A 19,203-nucleotide genomic window follows, 5' to 3' on the forward strand; every position below is an offset into this window, starting at 1 on the left:
TTGTTAGATATTTTACTATGTTCTTGCATTCTCAGGATTTTCAGTAAGACACACAGAGGTGGATATCTCTAAACCTCAGTTTTGAAAATAGGATTTAGTTGCTTCTGGCGCCTAACTTATTCTGGTACCAAACCACAAAGCTGTTTGTTTCTTTCTTCCAAATAATCCAGAAGAATAAATTGGCAGAATTAGTTCATCTGGCATCTACCTGGTGTTTCCCACAAAACAAACGCATATCTTTTTTGAAAAGCTAATAGACTGCAAAATTGCCAGGGTTAATTAAACACAAGAGTTACTGGGAAAACCTCTGATATTAGGTGCACAATTTACTGTTATGCATAAGTACATGAACCTCAGATAGAAAATGAAAAGTAAAGAAGATTGTAGATGGGGAACACTGAAAAAACACTGACACTGAAGCTGTCAAATACCTGGCCTAGGTGACTCCAGGGTCTTGAGCATGCAGATAGTGAGTATGTCCATGTCCTCCCAGAGTTTTTGGGAAGGGAACAGTGTGTTCCCCCCACAGGAAATATCAGAAAGTGTGGTGGCATTTTTGGGACACCACCAGGTGTGCTGGCAGAGCAATGCACATGCAGAAAAGATGGAGAACTGAGACATTCTCAAAGCAATGCCTGATCTGAGGATGGATTTCCCCCAGGATTTGCAGGGGTGAGGAAGAAGGAGGGCACAGAAGTGCTGTGGCACAGACCTCTGGGTCTGGGATGTCCTCCCAGGATGAACACATGGCTGCAGTTGCAGTGATTCCAAACTGGTGCCTGGAGCTGCCATGATGAGAAGGGCTTAACACTTGTGAAGGGCTTAACACCTGTGATGGAGCCAAAGTGTTCAAGAACCATTGGATTTTCAAGGCTTTACCATGTTAAGTGCAGAGTGATTTGAGAGATGAGGCCATAACAGAGCCCTGACTGCTTTTAATAGTCTGGCTTTTCACATATTTTAGGAAGCCCACCTCAGATCCCCACTATCACAAGTCCTGGCTTGCCCTTGGCTGCATACACACGCTTGGCAGGAGTTACTCCATTGCACAGACAAACATGGCCCACAGGAACTTCTCAAATCTTTAAAGAGCCCAAGAACAAAACTGAAAGGAAACTATTGATAGTAACCATGGTAGGCAAATAAACAACCCAACTGTGTGAAAAAGCAGCCTTGTCAAGGGAATTAATATTCTGTTCTCATATTTGTATGAAAGCTTTAGGAGGTGAATGTAAACATTGCAATGCATGACTCCTGCAAGCAGGAATCCATCTGCGTTGTTGCTCATAGAAGAACCTCATGATCAGGAAACTGCATTCCCAGGGGATGATATGTACATGTGTTAATGAGGTCTGCAATGGGGAAGGCAAATATTTCAGTTCCTGCCTGGTCTTCCAGCAGCGTTCAAGACTGAATTTTGCTGACCACTGTTACCCCATGTGCTGTATAAAAGTCAGAACAGCTGCAATTCTGGAGATTACTGTGTGGAACAGCAGTTTTGTGAAAATTCATCCAGCAAGTTGTAAGCTATCACTTCAGAGCACCGAAACAAGGGCGCTGGCGGTACTACTCAGTCAACACATATGGCGCTTTGCTATGATTTCCATTTCAGAGTGTACTGTCACTTATTCTCTGTTTTTCTCACAGCTGCTCACTCCCAGTGTTAGCACTCCCAGAATAGCCTGCTGGCGTATAAATAGGGTTCTCCCTCTCCTGCACATGGCAGTGCTGCAGACTGTACTGTTCTACACTTAATTTTAAGGAACTGTTAATGCCGCTAATACTGTGTATTCCTGTTCCCAAGAGGCCTAGACACTGCAGGTTCCTGGGGTTGCTCATTCTTGGGTGTTAGACAAATAGCAATCCAAAGAGTTCCATCCCAATTTAATCAGCAGGGAAAGCAATATCAAGGGAAAAAAATCTCAGTAACTAGAAGACCTTACTACCTCAAAGTATCTCATGCATGATTCTCTTGAGGTTCAAAATGAACGCTCATTAAAGCAGCTCCACCTATAAAGGAGAAACACTGTCCTCAAAGAAATCCTGGTCTTTGGGTAGCACAGTTCTGCAAAGTCAAGCTTGTGGTATATCACCACCAGACCCTGACTACGTGACCATTTTGGGCATTGTCACATTTCCCAGCCAAGAGGGATGCTCAGCCCTGAACCTTCATCAAGTCTCACTTAGGTTGCTGCAGCCAGGTCCTGGTGTCTTCTACTTATTTAATAGTTCTAAAGCATTGCATAGCCTCCCTTGTCACTCAGTTGGGTACCTGACTCCGACCTGTTGAGACACTGTAAAGAGCAGCAATTGCTTTACATCTCATGTTGACAATAGAGAATTATTTTAGAGTGCAGTTACAGTAGTTAAAAGTAACAATACCCCAAAATCTTAAGAGCAAAGATTAGGATAGAACACAGGGTGCAAAACATTATTATTATTATTATTATTATTATCATCATCATCATCCACATTCTGATAGTGAACGTATCACCATCATCATCATTATTATTATTCGCATTCAAATAGTGAACACATAAAAGAGGTACCAAGAAATACCTAGGCTTCCGCTTTTTTTTTCTCTAGTTTGTATGTAATTGCTGTTTTCGGTATGTCTCAAAGAAGTTTAAAAAGTGTGGTAGCTCTCAAAGTGATTTTCCTTTTTCCATTTGGCAGATTCCCTACCACGATGAACAAAGATGAAACAAACAAAAAAAAAGGTGAACAAGTCAATAGATTTTTTTCTCTCTCTGCCCTCACACAAGCACTAGCATCAGGGCATTACTGTAACAAAACTATTTACATTCTGTGTTTTTGTGGGCTCTTGTATGATGGATCTTGGAGTCTGGGTAGTACTCCTAAATGCCACTGTAATAAAAGGTAAAGATAAATTAGAGGAGTTTGAACTGTTTTCCTCAATGTATTTTTAACCAGCAATTACCTATTAATCAAAGTAATAAATACTCTGTGGTCTAAAACTTCTAGGTTTACAAGCAATAAACCCAACAAACCCAACAATTTAAAATAGCTATTTGCATTGTCAGCAGAAGTTAAGACTGGACTTTTTTAAAACTAAAACACTCTGAACCAAGACATTTTAATGGTCAAGAAATCCTCTAATTTTATGCAATAAACATGTTGTCCAAAAATAATGGGAGAAATTATGGTCAGGTTTCCAACTACTTGGTTAAATTAATAATAACACAAAAATGTTCCCTCTATTAGCTGATTTTCAAATGGTATTCCGAATATCACAGTAGCATCCATTAAGACAGTATATACTTTTTGGGAGGAAAAAATCCAAACCCAAACCAAACAAAAACCAAATGAAACAAAAACCCCAACAAAACTCCATAACCCAAATTGAGGCACACAAGAATAATCTTCATTATAAAATCAATTACAATTTAACAGCCATTAAACCAAATTATTTGGATCCAGAAATAAGTAGTATACACACATCAGAACTCTTAAAATTTAATTTTGGAAGGTTTGCAGGCTAATTGTTTCTGGACCAGGAAAAGTACTCTCTTGCAATGGAAAGAATACTACTGTTATTCTATTTTCTTGTGGAGTGAAAAGGCACCACTGTGTGTCATTAAGAAAACAGTTCTCTATTAGCATTGACAACAATAACACTAAGGAGGAATTTGGGAGTTTTGTTTATGCACATTAAATTTCCAACAAGTGGTTCTTTAGGAGCTTGATGGTTTTGTGCAATGAGGAGCTTTCCTGAGCCTAACAGTTTCCATCAAGGAAAAAAATTCTGTTTCCATGGAAACATCCGAGATGGACCAAGCATGGATTAATCAAAATACAATGATGCCTTTTTACAAGGTACTAGGAAAAAAAATTCAGTTTTAAGTGAGCACCGCTGCTCTTTCCTTCCATTCACACTAGAAAGCATGGGAAATTCTCCCCAAATGTCTATGTGACATACAGGTTAATTAGCACAATAAAAAGTTAGGTTTTCTTACATTTGTAATTAGCATGTCATTGTGAACTAGGAGCCAAGGATATATTAACATGAAAAAAGAGAGAGAATGAAATAAATAATTTAAAATTACGTTTACATTCCTCTTTGGTTTTTTTTTGTTTGGTTGGTTTTTTTTTGCTACTGGTTATATCAAGTGAATCTTCTTGGGTTTGGAAAATTTTAGTAGTTTTTTTCTGTATTCTTAGTACTGTAGGCTCATTTCTTAGTACTGAAAGCTCATTCTGATATTCAAAATCGGAGCTATGGGTTAGGAATTTTTTGTTGTTGTTACTATGAGTATACATGACATTATATCGTTCTCAGCTACCATCAGAGAATTTTCTGACACTACAATTTAGCTGCGAATTCTGCCATTGCCCAGGGATGAACAAAAGACTACATAAAAGCCAGCCTGCCTTCATCCATGTTCTCAACAAAGCAAAATGAAACACAGCTCCATTTTTATCAGACCACTTCTACTGAAGTACTTCTTTTGTCAGTTCTTTGCCTTAACAAAATAGGCACCATTTTTTTTACGATTGATGAAGTTATTTTCTAATTATTCTATTATCAGAAGGTGTTCAAAAATACTCTGAAGGTGTTAAGACTGGCACACAATAATTAAAATAGAGACCAGCAAACGCCAAATGACTGTAAGCCCTCCGTTTGTACACGATAACATGACATTAATGTTAGAGACACAAAATGCACTTCCACTTCTAATCCTACCTCCGAATGAGGCTCCATTCTGAAAAATTGCCAGCAATCGCATTGGCAGGGTTCCACTTTTGTGTTTTTCAAAGGTTTGGTAGCAAGTACACGCACAGATTTTGTTCCTCTTTATTTTATTACTTTCCGGCAGGGATCTGAGAATTGAGCTGGGTTTTCCATCTCCAACATCACCATTAGTAATAAAGGCTATGTTGGTGAAATTGTGATGTGTGTAGTCCCTCTGTTATTAAGAGATTTGCTCAGATGTTACTTGGTGAAGAAGTCCCTGATTGACAAGTGGCACACATGGACACCTTGGTGCACGAGGAGGATGTGCCCTATGGGGTCCCACAGGTTTAAATGAAGTAGAAAGCACCAAATGCTTCATTTCTGTAATCCAGGCAGGCAGATATGACTCTGAATACACAACAGCTTGGTTTGTGCAGTCACGCACCACAGCAGCTCATTCTGAGAAACAGGTGACAGTCAATCAGTTATTACCTACGTTGGAGAGAAGTCCATAACATGGTAGGCATTGGCTGGTCAGGTGAGCCATGTGGTTGCTTTCAGGGCAGTTTAGGGGCATGCACACCCCACTGTGCAGCTGTGGTATGTGCAGAGGGCACACGGGGCACTGCAGGAGACCAGGAGCGAGAGGGTTTGCCCAGCACGAGTTCAGGTGAGTCTTTGCAAGGGCACAGGCATGCGGAGTGGCACAGATGCCCACGCCAAGGTGCCAGCTACGGAAGCTAGGGACATATGGAAACACAGCTTCCACTGAGGTGAAAACATGGGCACAGGGAGGCATTAACTCTTACAGGACTACTGAGAGGCTGGCACACTCCTGCTGTTGGAGGCTGCCCTTCAAACCCAGCTGTCACACTGGTCTGGAGGGGCAAGAGCACCACTGGCATGGCAGCACCAGCACAGCTGGCTGGAGAGAGGATCAAGCCACAAGGCAAACACAAGCCATGTGGCTGAGCAGCATGGGCTCCACATAGATCTGCATACACTGAGTGACACATGGGCTGGGAAGCATAAGGAAAGGTTTTGGAAGGCCAGGTGGAAGCAGGTTTGGGAGGTTTCCTTGTGCCCCCTTTAGACACTGCCTCCAAGAGCTTGCAGCCTCTTGCCCTTAGCTCTGCCTGCTCCATGCCATATGCCTACACCAGTCCACCTCCCTCAGCAGCTGTTCCCTCTTCCACCAGCCTTTTCCCCGCTCTGCAGGGACACATTGAGCCTTTGGGGTTACAGCTGCACCAGTGAGGTGGAGGGGCTGAGTTCTTCAAAGAAGTGACCTTTTTTTCTGGCCTTTTTCAACATAAACATGCCTAAAATGGCAAAATCATTAAGCAGGTGCAAGGAAAGCCTGTAGGTCCTTTTCCCCCCAAACCCCTCCACCAGCTCAGCTGATGCAGGATACCAGGACCCCACCTTGCACCAGACAGGCCTGTGTCAGCAGGGAAAAGGTAGCTGAAACCAGCATTTCCTAGCATGATTTCTTTTCCACCAGGAAATATTGAATTGCCCTGGTGTAAATACGCTTTCAAGATGAAATCCTCCCTATGGTGGAGTATGTTCCAACAAAAATTAAATATAAAGGGGCTAAAGAAGTACCCTTTTCCTTGCTACCTACAACGTTACCTCACAGGCTGACACAAGACTTTTTTTTTAATACAGACACAACTTTTCTCCATATTTAATACTTAAAACACAGGCTTCTTTATAACACTACATCGTATATGCCTGAAGCTCAGGGGTGGGGATGAGCCGCCTACCTTACTCGGGTGACAAGGGACATCTAGCGGCATTGCAGCTCCCAGCATCACTGCCACTGCTCAGGCTGCAGGGACAGCAGACACAGCCACCTCACCTGTCCCCATGGCATCCCACCCCACTGTAGGAAAAACCTACGGTTGGTACAGGGAGTAACAGCTCTCTGCCTTTTCCAGCCTCTCATCCTACCTTTATGTGCACTTTCTCTCCGGTGAGTATGCTCAGTTCTGCTCCACCATTAAGCTTCCTTAATAATATAACAATATATTATACATGTAAATATATTTTCAGTAAGAGGCTGGCTATCTCAGTGACAAAGGCCTGCCATGGATAGGAAAGCATGTAGCCTGCTCCCTTTATTCGGAGAAACATACAGTGTAGGAGGAATGCCTGTCTGTGCGAAAGTAAAATAAATCAGTGCGTGATTAGAACAAGACTCTTGAAAATCGCAACCCCATGTCCTGGCAAAATTTTCATTTTGTTTAATTAAAAGAAATAACAAATAATGGCATGACATCCGGCTTAATTATTCACATCACTAATAAAAATTCAACACACTATCATTAGAAACAGAGCAGTACATACTGAAAGAGGGTGGCTTTAGATTAGGTATAAGGAAGAAATTCTTTAACGTGAGGGTGGTGAGGCACTGGAACAGATTGCCCAGGGAAGTTGTGGATGCCCCATTCCTGGAAGTGTTTATGTTGGATGGGGCTCTGAGCAACCTGGTCTACTGGAAGGTGTCTCTACCCATGGCAGGGGGGTTGGAATTAGGTGATCTTTAAGGTCCTTTCTAACCCAAAACCTGTGATTTATGATACTTAAGAAATCAGTTTCACAGAATGTCAATTTCTTTCACAAGAAATATTTTGTTGCATGGCTTGAAAAACTGACTGAGATTGCCCCCTAATTGCTCCAATTTCCCACTCCTGACATTTAGCATAACACCTGACTGGCATGGAACCCGCTACACAAGCAGAACTGCGCTTGCACACAAGTTCTCCACTGCTGAGTGGAGTGTGGTGGCCCTCCCATCCCCAACAGCTCCCAGAGCCAGCTTGGTGCTCCCAGTTGGGGCTACAATGACAGACTGCCTGAGGGCTACTTTTTTCATAGGGTTTATAAGCTTCACCTGAAAACAAACTCCCTAAAACCTAAGGTTTCGGTTCCACAGGAGGAGTTTTGATGTTCCTGTCTTTCAAGGTAGCATCGAAATACTGCTCTTTTTGGGGGGGGGTTAGTTTTATTTTTTTCTCCTTTCTGCCTCATTTAGATCTCCCTATGAAGACATTGGGGCTGGAGGGGGAACACAACACCACATGAGTGAAAGAGCAACAGAGGGCTGGAAGCAGTGCTAAACCTGCGGTGGTGGCCAAAGTTCTCCAACTTTGGTTTGAGAGACCTCACATGGCTGTGGTTCACCTGCACCTCAGCCTGGGCTTGTCACATATGTTTAAGAATAGCTGATTTATTAGTTTTCCTCTTGTGTTCTGTTCCAAAAATTATGAAGAACATTTGTGGCTGGGAGCAAGTAAAAAATGGCCCTTCGGGAGGTGCCAGAAACACACAGAAACACTGACTCATTAAACTCACTTTCAGTTTGTTTGGCTGCCTGTCTTTTCCTGTCCCTACCCTTTTTTTTCTCTGCAAACTTCCCCTGATCATCTCTCCCAGGTATATTGCTTTACCCATTCACCATCTTTCCCCTTTCTCTGCAAAGCTCTCTAAATTTCTTTTTTTAATACTTTTTTTCCTTCCCGTTTCCTATTCCACATACATATGTCCTCTCTACTGCCACCTCCTGCAAACACTGTAACCCTCCCAGAATAAGACCACAGGCCAAAAAGGAAAGGAGACAGGGAACATACAGAGCCTTATAGAGCAAAAAAATAACATGAGCACTTTTTCACGGGAAACATTTAAAGAAACAGGCCTGTCTTTCCCATTTGATATTCTTCTTAGTGAAAAAAAAAACAAAACAAAACAAAACAAAAAAACCCAACAATCCAAACAAACTACTTTTTCTATTAAAGCATTTCACTGAAATTCAAACAAAATGACACTTACATGTACACCTGCATATTGTCTTCTTTTTCTTATCCTCCCCGTTTTCTTTCCTTTTTTTCCCTGAACAAAACCACTGTGTAGTACCCTGTGCAGAAATACATAAACCCCATCTCATTTTCCCCAGCGTTCACTGTGGCTATAACACGAATGTGTATCTCAAATTTGTAGATGGCAAATTGCTACCACAAATCCATGATTAAAATCTTTCAGGGAGCATACAACACCTTTCATGGCCCTTCCACTGCTCAGAGCAGAAACCTTCTCCTCCCTCTGAGCAGCCAGCCCTGGGAGATGAGGAGAGACACAGTTTTAAAACATCACTAACAATTAGTTTTGAAATGAATGTGAGAAATGTCACAAGGAAAGGTAACCGACCCAGGCTCACCTGAGCTCAGTAGAATATTATTTTGATATGGAAACAAGGACCACCAAACCGAGATATTTCTGCGAAGTACCCAAACCATCAGCAAAGGGATGCTTTGTTTTAGGTAGCGGTGACCCTAAAACTAAGCTTAGAGGACCAGTTCCACCCGCAGGCACAGCCGGTTCCTGGCAGGCGAGGCTCGGCAGCCAGCAGTTGGCACTGTTGTTCCACGGGAGAAGGGACGGGCAGCACCAGACGGGGATGCAGCAGCAGCAGCAGAGTGCAAGCCCAGGGACTGGTCTTCTGAGCATCACTTGTAAACACAGTCCTGATACACACACATTGCCCGTACCTGGGCACATCCACTCTTCATACACACTCTGCCCAGTCATGTCATGAGGAAGGAGAAAATATTTCCATCATTGGTACAAATACCATGCTTGCTTAGACTCTACAAGTGCAAATCAAATCTGTCTGGCGAGACAGGTGGAACACAGAGTGATGTGCTACAGAAGAGCTGGGAAATTCAAATTGATTTGCCACATGTTGCAAAGTAGCAAATGACAAAATCCTTCACAAAAGCAATAAGATAATTCCAAACTCACTCCAAGAATATCTAGAAAAGGGAAGCTTTCTTCCAAATAAGAGGACCCCTCCTCTCCTTCAGTGGTTTGCTACTTGCAGCGCAGCCCAAAGTAGTGGTAGTTGGTGTAGACGAGCAAAGCAAGGCCAAAAGAGGGGATATCACAATGGAAAGGCAGCCCTTGCAGAACATGCTGTTACAAAGGAAGAGGCATTTGTTGATTTTTCCCATCCCAGACCCCTTCAGTACTTCACAAGCCTTGGAAAAGTCAGAGCACAGCAAAAGGAAAACTCAGATCCTGTTTTTTTACAACTACCTTACCTGCTCCTCCCTCAGAAAAAATAAAATAAAATAAGACAGTTAAAACTACTTACACTTGTGTAGCAGGGGCAGAGAGAATCTCATTGGGAAAAAAATACTGCCTCCACACGCAGCCCTTCTTCTCTTAGACCCTAGTAGTACAAGTCTTGGCAAAAATGTTAAGTAAGGAAGAATATGTAAGAATTAAATAGAAACAAGTTAAATTTAAAGGAAAGGTAATCAATTGGAAACATCTGGGCAGGAACTTTAAAAAAGAAAACAAAACAGAACAAACCCACCACATTTCATTGTGAATCCATGGAAAAGGAAACCAGTACATCAGTACTTCAGTACATAACATGGGGAATTTTATCAATCTCTAAGCACAGGAGCATGAAAACTTGTCTGAAGAAAGGGTAGGTGTCTGAGCTTTACCTGTGCTCCTGCTCAGCACCAGAGCTATTTCATCATGAAGGGATGCTCTGTAATCAAGGTAATAACTGGTTTCAGCACACAAAAGACAGAATGGTGGAGAAAAGTCTGGGCTAAAAAAATTAGATGGTTAAGGGTGAGAAATTGTTACTCAAGGTCTTTCTGTTGGCCACCGGTTTGAGGAGGGGAAAAAGACCTCATGATATGAGAAGGAGAAAGGACAAAAAAAAAAGAAGACTTACTCAGAAATAACAAAGAAACATTCAAAGAAATTAATTCTGGGATTTGGAAAAGTAAACTGGTCGAGGAGTGAGAGCAGAAGTTTCCCAGTGCATTAAAAAAAATCCAAAAACAAGACACAGCTTTGTCTAAAAACGTGCCACAAGAAAAATACGGCAACAGCAGCAGCAAAATCCTTTCCTGCTGTGATTGCAGCAGTAGCAATGCCAGAGCACATTGGGGGGGATGTATACATTGCATTTGGTTTAATAGCCTGAAAAATAAGTAATTAGATTCTTTACATTGAGAAAACTTTGCATTTCTCAGACTAGGGAGAAAGAGAAGGCAGTTTAGCACTACATTACCATGTCTGCCTGTTGCAATGGTCCTCATAAGGGGGTAGCAGCCTTTTTGGAGCTGCACCTGAGTTCCTCTAGCTGTTATTGGCACAGCCTCAAAGATAATTTTGCCAAAGAGTTGTCCTTCTGTGAGCACATTCCCTCAGAGCAAGCTTACCACCAAGCACATACTGCCAAGGAAATTTTTCATAAATCCTAAAAGAAAATAGGATGATATTAGTGAACCTCTTTTAATCTGCGTTCAATGTTTATTTACTGCATTGCCTTGCATGGATATCTATATTTACATACATTCTCCTTAGTCACAGCAGTATATAAGCATATGGATAAAGGGGGATACAGTGTTGTCTCTTTTAGTTTTACCCCACACTAAGTCCCCAGTTATTGTCCAAGGGGAGATGAAATATGACTGCGAAAATCAGTGCACTGTATTGAGAAACCAGCAACTGACTTTTGAAGGTCTGTGTCATACAGCAGGGTCCTACTGCATTGTCTAAGTCATGAATGTCTTACATATTCTGTAAAGTCACATTAAAAAATCAAATTACAAAGTTTAAATTATTTTTTATTATGGTCTGGGGTCTCCACTTGCAGAGACAGAGGTAATATAAAACCCATCAGGCTATTTCAGGAACACAGCGTCAGTTCTACACCAGTTATGCCCATTCTGCATTTGGAAACCCACCACCATCACAGGGTTTGCAGCACAGAGACTAAGAGCTGAGCTTTGCCTGTATCCAGTAATTCAATTTGCCGGTTTCTCTCACAGGGGAAATTTGACACAAGACACCTTTAATCTTACTGCTGCCTCTGCCCATCACTTTCAAGGAAGCTGCAGCAGCAGTGGAAAAACTAGATGCCTCTAGTTAAAGAGAAATCTGGATTTTAAAATGTCACCACTAGACGTCCCCTTAGCTCTAGCCAACTAAGCCGAGGTGCTTCTATAGCCCTGATGGCTTCTTCCAGCCACCCTGTGCAACACCACCGGCCAGGGAAGGAGTAAGGACTCTCCAGGGACTCTACCTACCACCTCACAGTTTTTAGACCATGTTAGCTGCACCCATGATTTATGTGCTACTGTCACACCCTGTGCTTGCCAAGCAGAAACATACCTTAAGTGTTAGCGGTTGGCTGAGAAGAACGGGTCCATTCAGGCCTGGTTGCAGCCTGTCTTTGACTTTCTGACTGCCTGGGGAAAGCCACTGAGGTGGATCTGCACCAATTCTGATCCCAGCAGGTCTAGAAATTTCCTCTGATACCCTAATGAAGAAGCAGAGGTTCAGCGGGTGTAAGGCAAAGCAGCTGTCAAGGGAGCCAGTCTACACTCTCTGTGAATGGCCCTTACCTTTCAGAAGAGATGATCTTACATTCCCCACATCCTGCCTGTGACATGAGGTTAGATAAAATATGTTTAGGAGGCATGACCTGGCCTGTAGCCCAGCTGTCCGACCACAGTAACCACACTCTTTCCTTATAAACAAGACACTGTTCCTTTTGGGTATCTGCAATTTGCCAGTTCAGCTTTATTCAGCTCACTAGAATGATTTTTGTTGTTGTTGTTGTTGTTGTTAATGGATTTTCCAAAATCAAAACAACGGCTGTGGAACACTGTTAAAAAACACTGCTTTTCCTGCAGCTTTGGTGAAACATGGAAAAATCATCTGTTGCACAGCCACTTGAAGTGGGTTGTTTAGCTGCTTGAAAAAGTTCTCAAGGAAACTTCTCTGAGAGATGTGGTCACCTGCCGAGACTGACACTCACACCTTATGTCATAGCTCAAAAGAATGAGATCATCATCACTTCAGGCATTTCAAGCTGGGATAGAAGGACCTGTTAAGTTCAGCTCTATCAGAGTGTCAAGAGAATAGAGTAAATGACCCAAGGGAGGATTTTCTTTCTGCTCCCCAATTAAAGCCACAACCACTAACCTTTTCCCAACAATTTTCGCTCCTCATTAATATAAATTCAATAACCTCTCTGCCAACAGGGAGTATTGTGAATAACTCATCAAGAAAATTGCTTGGACATAGTTACAAATATTCCACTAATAATCACCACAAGATCTCCTACTGTCTTGCTGTGCTCAGGTATTTCACTGTTGACTCTGGTACACACCTGTAATTGTCACTCTAATCAGAATGAGGTTCCAGAATCACTGCTGCTCCTGCTCCTGAGGATGGCAGATCGCAAATGCATACCAAGAAAACACAATCTCTTTGTAACACACCTTCTCATATTCCTTTCACGGTATCCAAGCCTTGCCACTCATTGAATACTATCAGTCAGGACACACGTCGGTGATTTAAATCTGTACTGGAACGGTAAGAGCGGAGTTTTCTGTCTTCCAGTCAAGACCCTGCTCAGCCAGAAAGGCCACTAAGTCACTTTCTGAAATGTGAGTTGGCTTTCTTCTCTGTTCTCTCAGAAACTCAAACATTCTATACATAATGTATACACACACCGGAGTTTTTGGGGGGTTAGGGCAAGAAGTAAGTCTTTAAATCACAGGAAGGGAGGTTCAGGTGAGGTGTAAGGGCCTGTTTTCCAGCAGTGGGGATGATGAAATAGTGGAGCGGAGCACTTGGGGATGGTGTGGGACCTTGAACACTGGACATCCTTGAGGACAGGTCATGAAAGCAACCCCAAGAGACATTTGCCCGAAGTTGATTCTCCTTTTGAACATGTCCCCAGCCCCATCACCTCTCTGGTACCGCAGTAACACAGTGGGAACAGTCTTTTCCTCTAATTTGAAATGAGATATACTCCTCTGGGTTCTGTGACAGTAGCAGTTACAACAGATGCAGAAACTCTTTCTCTTTCAGACACCAGCTGGGGTTATTTTACAGGGACAACTTTCCAATCAAAAAGGAGGTAGAGCTAAACCATTTCTTTGCCAACTCCACCCTCCATAAGTACATGCCAATCTTTCTTTGGACTTTGCCCGTGAATTTGAAAGGTAACTAGAAAGCATCAGATAAGAAACTGGACACATCAAAATAGTCAAACAAAACCTGAAGGACTTTGACAATAAACACACATGGAGTGAAGACACTTTCACACAGATTCCTCTCTTCAGCATGTAGGAAGACCTACAGCAGGAATTTCATTTAGGGGAGAAAAATACAACATTGAGATCTTTATAGCAATCTCTAGCTACTCTCTCTGGTAATTTTTGTCCCCCACACAGACCACAAGCTCACAGAGGTGCCATCTTTTGGGCACCATACAAACACGGGACAAGTGAGGGAACGCCCTGAATGGTAACGTAATACAAACAGAGATAAGGGAAGAGGAACAACAGTGAACAAATGCAATGCACTCTGATTACCAGAAAAATCCTGGCTTGCTTCCTAGAGAAGCTGTGGTGGCAGAAGCTGTGGTGACACCTGAATCAAAGAGGCCTCCTAGAGCAGAGGACAACATCGTGTTAGCCAAAATACGTTGGGGCTAAATAGATCAAATAAACACGTCATCACCATGACAAAGCAAAAGGTATCCATAGAAGGACAACTGAAAGATTCAGTGTGCTCACGCCACTCTAAAAGGCTTAAACAAACTAAACTTAAAACAGTTCAGTTGGTTTATCTTTTTAGATAATTTATAGAGCAGTATCATACCAGCACAGCAGGGCCCACTCAGGACATGGGGATCACCCCAGCTCTGTCCCCTCACCAGAATACCTCTCCTGGCAGAAACTGGGTGGGACGTGCGGTGCTGCTGGTGGAAGCAGGCTCAGGTGCCTTAGCCTGTGTCCCTTGGAGGTGACGCAGATTTGATGGCCAAAGGGGCCCTCAGCATGGCAGCAGCCCACAGCCGTTTACACCAGGTTCCTTCAACAGACTCAAATGCACTCCTAAATCAGTCTGAAACTACGGCCTCCTCTGCATTCACTCCTAAACTTAATACAGTTTGTGTCAGATTCATCCTTTCTCTCCCTCTCTCAATCACATCCACGCACACAGACACACTAAAAAGATAGGCAATTCACTGTTCAGTGTGATTTCATGAGTTCCACTTTCTAATGACACTCCCCAAACCTGCTACCTCTTCTTAAGGTTAAAATACAGACTTTCACTCTGGTCATTTCAGAAAGGGTAGAGTTATTGCTTCGCTTCCAGCTAAGCAAATTAACTGAATTTGCAAATCACAGCTACCTTCACAATTGTAGCACTAACACAGGGAAAATGGCACCTCAGCTGGAAAGTTTTTCAGCTCCTGATGTCTGAGAGTAAACTTTCTTGGACCTATGAAAGCAATTATTTTTCTATTTGAACAGAACTCCTTCCTACTACTTTGATACCAGGCTGCTATCACTATTCAAGTATGGAAATCTGACCAAGACACCAAAATAAATGTTACAAATCTCCCTGGGAATAAAAGTACTATTTGTACAAACTTTAACATCCTTCTCCCACTTCCAAGCAAAGGCTACTCTAGCAGCTGGTAGAATGAGGCTCTCCCAGTGAGGTGGGAGTGGAAACATGACAGCTTCTCCTTATGCACTGTCTTCAGTGTTTTGCTGAGTTAGGAAAGGACAGGACACCAAACACATTCCATGGCACTCTGCCAAGCTGGGGCCCAAAGGGTAAAAAGAAAGTAATACACAGGATGCAAAAGCGTCTTTAAAGAAAAGAAAAAGAAGAAAGGGGCACCAGGTGGTCACTGAAATGATCCAGAACAGAGGAATGCGAATGAACATTTCAAGTTCTGCTCTTAACACCTTATTAAACATATAAAGATCTGTGTCTTAGGAGCATGGTGTTCTGGGAGAGCCTTGTCAGGCTGAGATTTTGCAAATAATCCATCTCCTCCCCAGTCACCGGTGAAGTCACCGCCTCAGCGCCCAAGCGCCCCTCTCTTTCCAGCACTACAGTTAAGCATAATCGCCCCAAACATTATTTTCCCTGATTAAACTGACTTCCAGTGCCATTACAGTAAATTACCACAAGCAGGTTTTGTTCATTTGCTTTTTAACTGCGGACTCATATAACACAGCGTGCAAACCCTAACGAAGGGCATTTGTACGCCAATGAGGGTGGATACCACAGTTTAACAGAGAGCAGCTTTGTAAAGGGAGAACAAGGCTACTGCAGTGTGCTCTAGGGCTTTTACTTCCTATGGCCAGTGCCGGATCTCTGTTCCGTGTTAATGAACAGCTGCTGTTCATTCAGCCATCGAGGTGGTCCGCTGGGACGGGCCGCTGTGGGACAATTCGGAGGGGACACACCGCATGCAAAGTCCCTCCGTCTATCTGAGCGCTTGGCATGAACAATGCTGGCCAAACCATCCGTGCGTATCACAAAACTCGGGAAGTCACACAGCATCATTTAGGTCTCATGCTCTTTGGTTCAAAGGCAGAGTGGTGCAGAAAAGGGCTCTGCTGCTCAGAGAAATAAGTTCTCTTAGAGCCAAGAGGTGGCCGTTACAAAAGCTGTGTTCCTTCAGCCGGGTATTCCAGAAGAGCTTTTGGGCTGTGATGAGGCCTTCTCATCTGGTGGGACACTCTCCCATACAAGCTAATGTTCCAGTGATTTTCATTCAATCTCAGGTGACCCTTTTTTTTTTTTTGAGGAGGAGGTGTGAAGATGGTGTATTAATTGCAGTCTGCTCTTAATTGTTTTTCCTAAGCTAAAATAACTAAAAAGTCAATTATTTAAAAAAAAACAAAACCAACCAAACAAAAAACAAACAAAACCTCAAACCCACACAGCAACCACAAAAAAACCCACAAAATACACCTTCATGCTGAAATAAGAGTCCAGGCACTTGCAGTAGTTTACTGGAAACCTGCTAAAATACACAGCTTTAATTAAAAGGGTGTAGCTTTTTTTTTTTTACACAAGCCTCAAGAGAGAGCCTTGCCCAGGAAAGGTGATGGGGATAGGGGGTGAAGGCCAGCCCAAATAAAACCTGGCCATGTGACCATAGAATATTTTCGTGCTATCCTTTCCTTCCCAGCTAGCTGTCCATCCTGTCTGGGAACCTGGCTGCCTCCCTAAGCACACGTGAAGGGTGAGCCATGCTCCCAGCCTATGTGCTGCAGCTTCACTGGTCTCACGACAGCCTCAGTCAACCTCCCCTTATCTTTATTCTCTCTCCCTCGAAAAAGCAAATAAAACCCCCTGAGCCTCTCCAAAGCCAGTTGCCAAGCAGAAATGAAGCAGAAATCCCAAACAGAAACATTGCCACTAGATTATTTACAGGAAAGTACATACATGGCAATTGCTGTATCCCTTTATATCTATTTTCTCACCTTTTTGTTTTGGCACAAGAAATAGGCAGCATGTGACAGTAAGGTCAGGGTATCTCTGGTTACAGCAGTGCCTAAGAAGCGTTGTTCTAGTAAAACGACACCATGTACAAGCCACATTATATAAAAAGCAAAGGAGGCACAGGCATGGGATACGAAGCACTCCAGACACAGAGATATCCACACTAGCCTTAAATGATGAGACTACTGCTACAGGTCCTGCCCAAAAAGCAGAATGCAGCCTACTCTAAACTTGGCACTGCTGTGGCAAAACAATTAGGGATAGCTGGAGAGGCAGTCCCACTGCTGCAGCTGCCCAGCTCGCACAGCCTGGGTCCCTACGCAGAGCTGCTCTTTCCCACTGTGTTGTAGGGGGCTCACGTGCCTGATAGATCTCTAGTTTGGACAGATAATGTGAACAGAACTAGGCAGCACTGCCAACGTCAGCCACAGGATAGGTGGAGAGTGAGTAGGATGTCATCACCCAAAAGTTAGTGAGGCAACCACTACCCTTGCTCGGCACAGCATTCTTGCCAGTGCAACATAACAAACAGCTGCTTGATTTTTGCAGGTGTCTGTACAAGATTTCCCATCTTCAGAGTGTCCCTTTCTCCTGTTTTCTGTTTGGTTTGACTCCTCAAACTACTGTTTTTCAGCTGGTTTAAAAAAAGCAGCAAAAAATCAGTATAGGTTGGGTAAACATAGTGGACACTCCCCAGAAGGTTCATAAACCTTCCACTAAGCTATCCAGAGCTTCAGTTTTCTACCAAAGTGCCTGAAAACAATTTTTCTGCTTTCCCATTTCATTAGGAGGCTGTTGCACAGTTCTAACACTGATATTGCAGTAAGGACCTTTTGAAGCTACTGATTGGCACGTCTTTTCCATTTATTTTCTAATAAAAAAGAATCATACACACTAAGCTTTCTAAAAAGCAACTGTACTGGCACTTAGCCACAGTGGAAAGCACGGTAAAAGCCCCTGATGCTTTTACTTTACAATAAATTCAGACAGCTTTGTTTACAAACGGGACTGACCTTTCATCTAACTAACTTTTTAAAGAAAATCCAAGAAAATTTATTAGTCCACTGTGTCAAATACATTCTCTGAGCAACAAACAGACCTCTGATCCCTTTTACTTGCATCCAGACATTTCAAAACTGGTTCAGTAGGTGTTTTCCCATTTCCAGTTAATGGGGCTTATCATGGTTTATACACTGATCCTGTTGCCTTTAAAATTAACCACATCTCCAAGGTGCAAGATTAAAAAGGAGTGCTCAAAACCACGTGCTCTTACCAAAAATCTCAGGGTTTTTTTCACAAAGATGTCCAACTTAGACTCCCCTTGGCCCCACAAATCACATTTCCATAGCATCACCGCAGCAACAAAGTGCAAGATTTTACCAAAATCCCTCTAAAATTCCCAATTTACCTTTTTCCACCTTTTAATTCAAGCTTCTAACTATATTTGTGCAAAAGACCAGAAGATGTTGCATACAGGTATCACCAAATGACAGCTGTCTTCATCAAAGCCCTTTTGCAGCCCTGGAAGTGTTGGGGAGCACTTTATGGCAACTTGTTCCCAGAAGAAGTGCTTGAATGGCTGCAAGTTCCCAGCCCCAGGGAAAACCTGGCCGGTGAGAAGCAGGATGAGCTTCAGCAACCACAGGGATTATGGTGCCGGAGGAGAACATGAAGGAGAAAATTTAATTCCTTGTTGTGACAGATTTCAGCAAAGGCTTGAACTTCTGTCTCCTGCATCACACTCAGGTGCTCTCCTCTCATGATTAAGTTAATTGCCATTTGTTTTTTCTCTTTTCTTCTCACTTTCTACATCTTTAAACGTTGGTCAAGAGGGGAGCAGCCCCACCCAGCAAGCTCGAAGAGGTAGGGGCTTCCAGGTCTAACTGAGCTGTGGCTTGAAGCCAGTTGCCCCTTTACCTCCCTGCCCAGCAGGCAGGGTTTCATCTCCTGAAATCTCCCCTCCTCATGTTTCTTCACAACATCATTTATAAAACTCTCCTTTTGCTTTGATGAGGAATGAAAACCAGACGTGCTAATCCTCACTTTTTCATGAGGAAATCTTCCATCACCATTTCCTGCCAACCCCAACTGTTGCCTTATTAACATGCATATATTTCAAGGGTACAGACCGCCTCACCGGTAGT

The 19,203-nt window shown here is 42.9% G+C and overlaps 2 long non-coding RNA genes across 6 annotated transcripts in view; both read right to left on the reverse strand.

The window, feature by feature from the left end:
• LOC116787456 overlaps window positions 1-19,203 on the reverse strand; it is a 108,250-nt gene that overhangs the window by 80,476 nt on the left and 8,571 nt on the right. For all 5 annotated transcript variants that reach the window (XR_004357294.1, XR_004357296.1, XR_004357297.1 and 2 more), the window contains exons 5-6: window positions 11,900-12,047; window positions 10,794-10,982 (exon numbers count right to left, since the gene is read on the reverse strand). This is a non-coding gene — a long non-coding RNA (uncharacterized LOC116787456). The remainder of the gene's footprint in view (window positions 1-10,793; window positions 10,983-11,899; window positions 12,048-19,203) is intronic.
• Window positions 2,818-7,174, reverse strand: LOC116787458. Its single transcript, XR_004357299.1, has 2 exons — window positions 4,706-7,174; window positions 2,818-2,868 (listed from the first exon to the last, which is right to left on the reverse strand). It is a non-coding gene; the product is annotated as an uncharacterized LOC116787458 (long non-coding RNA).

This window comes from Chiroxiphia lanceolata, chromosome 5 (genome assembly GCF_009829145.1).
Source record: "Chiroxiphia lanceolata isolate bChiLan1 chromosome 5, bChiLan1.pri, whole genome shotgun sequence".
Classification (NCBI taxonomy): Eukaryota; Metazoa; Chordata; class Aves; order Passeriformes; family Pipridae; genus Chiroxiphia; species Chiroxiphia lanceolata.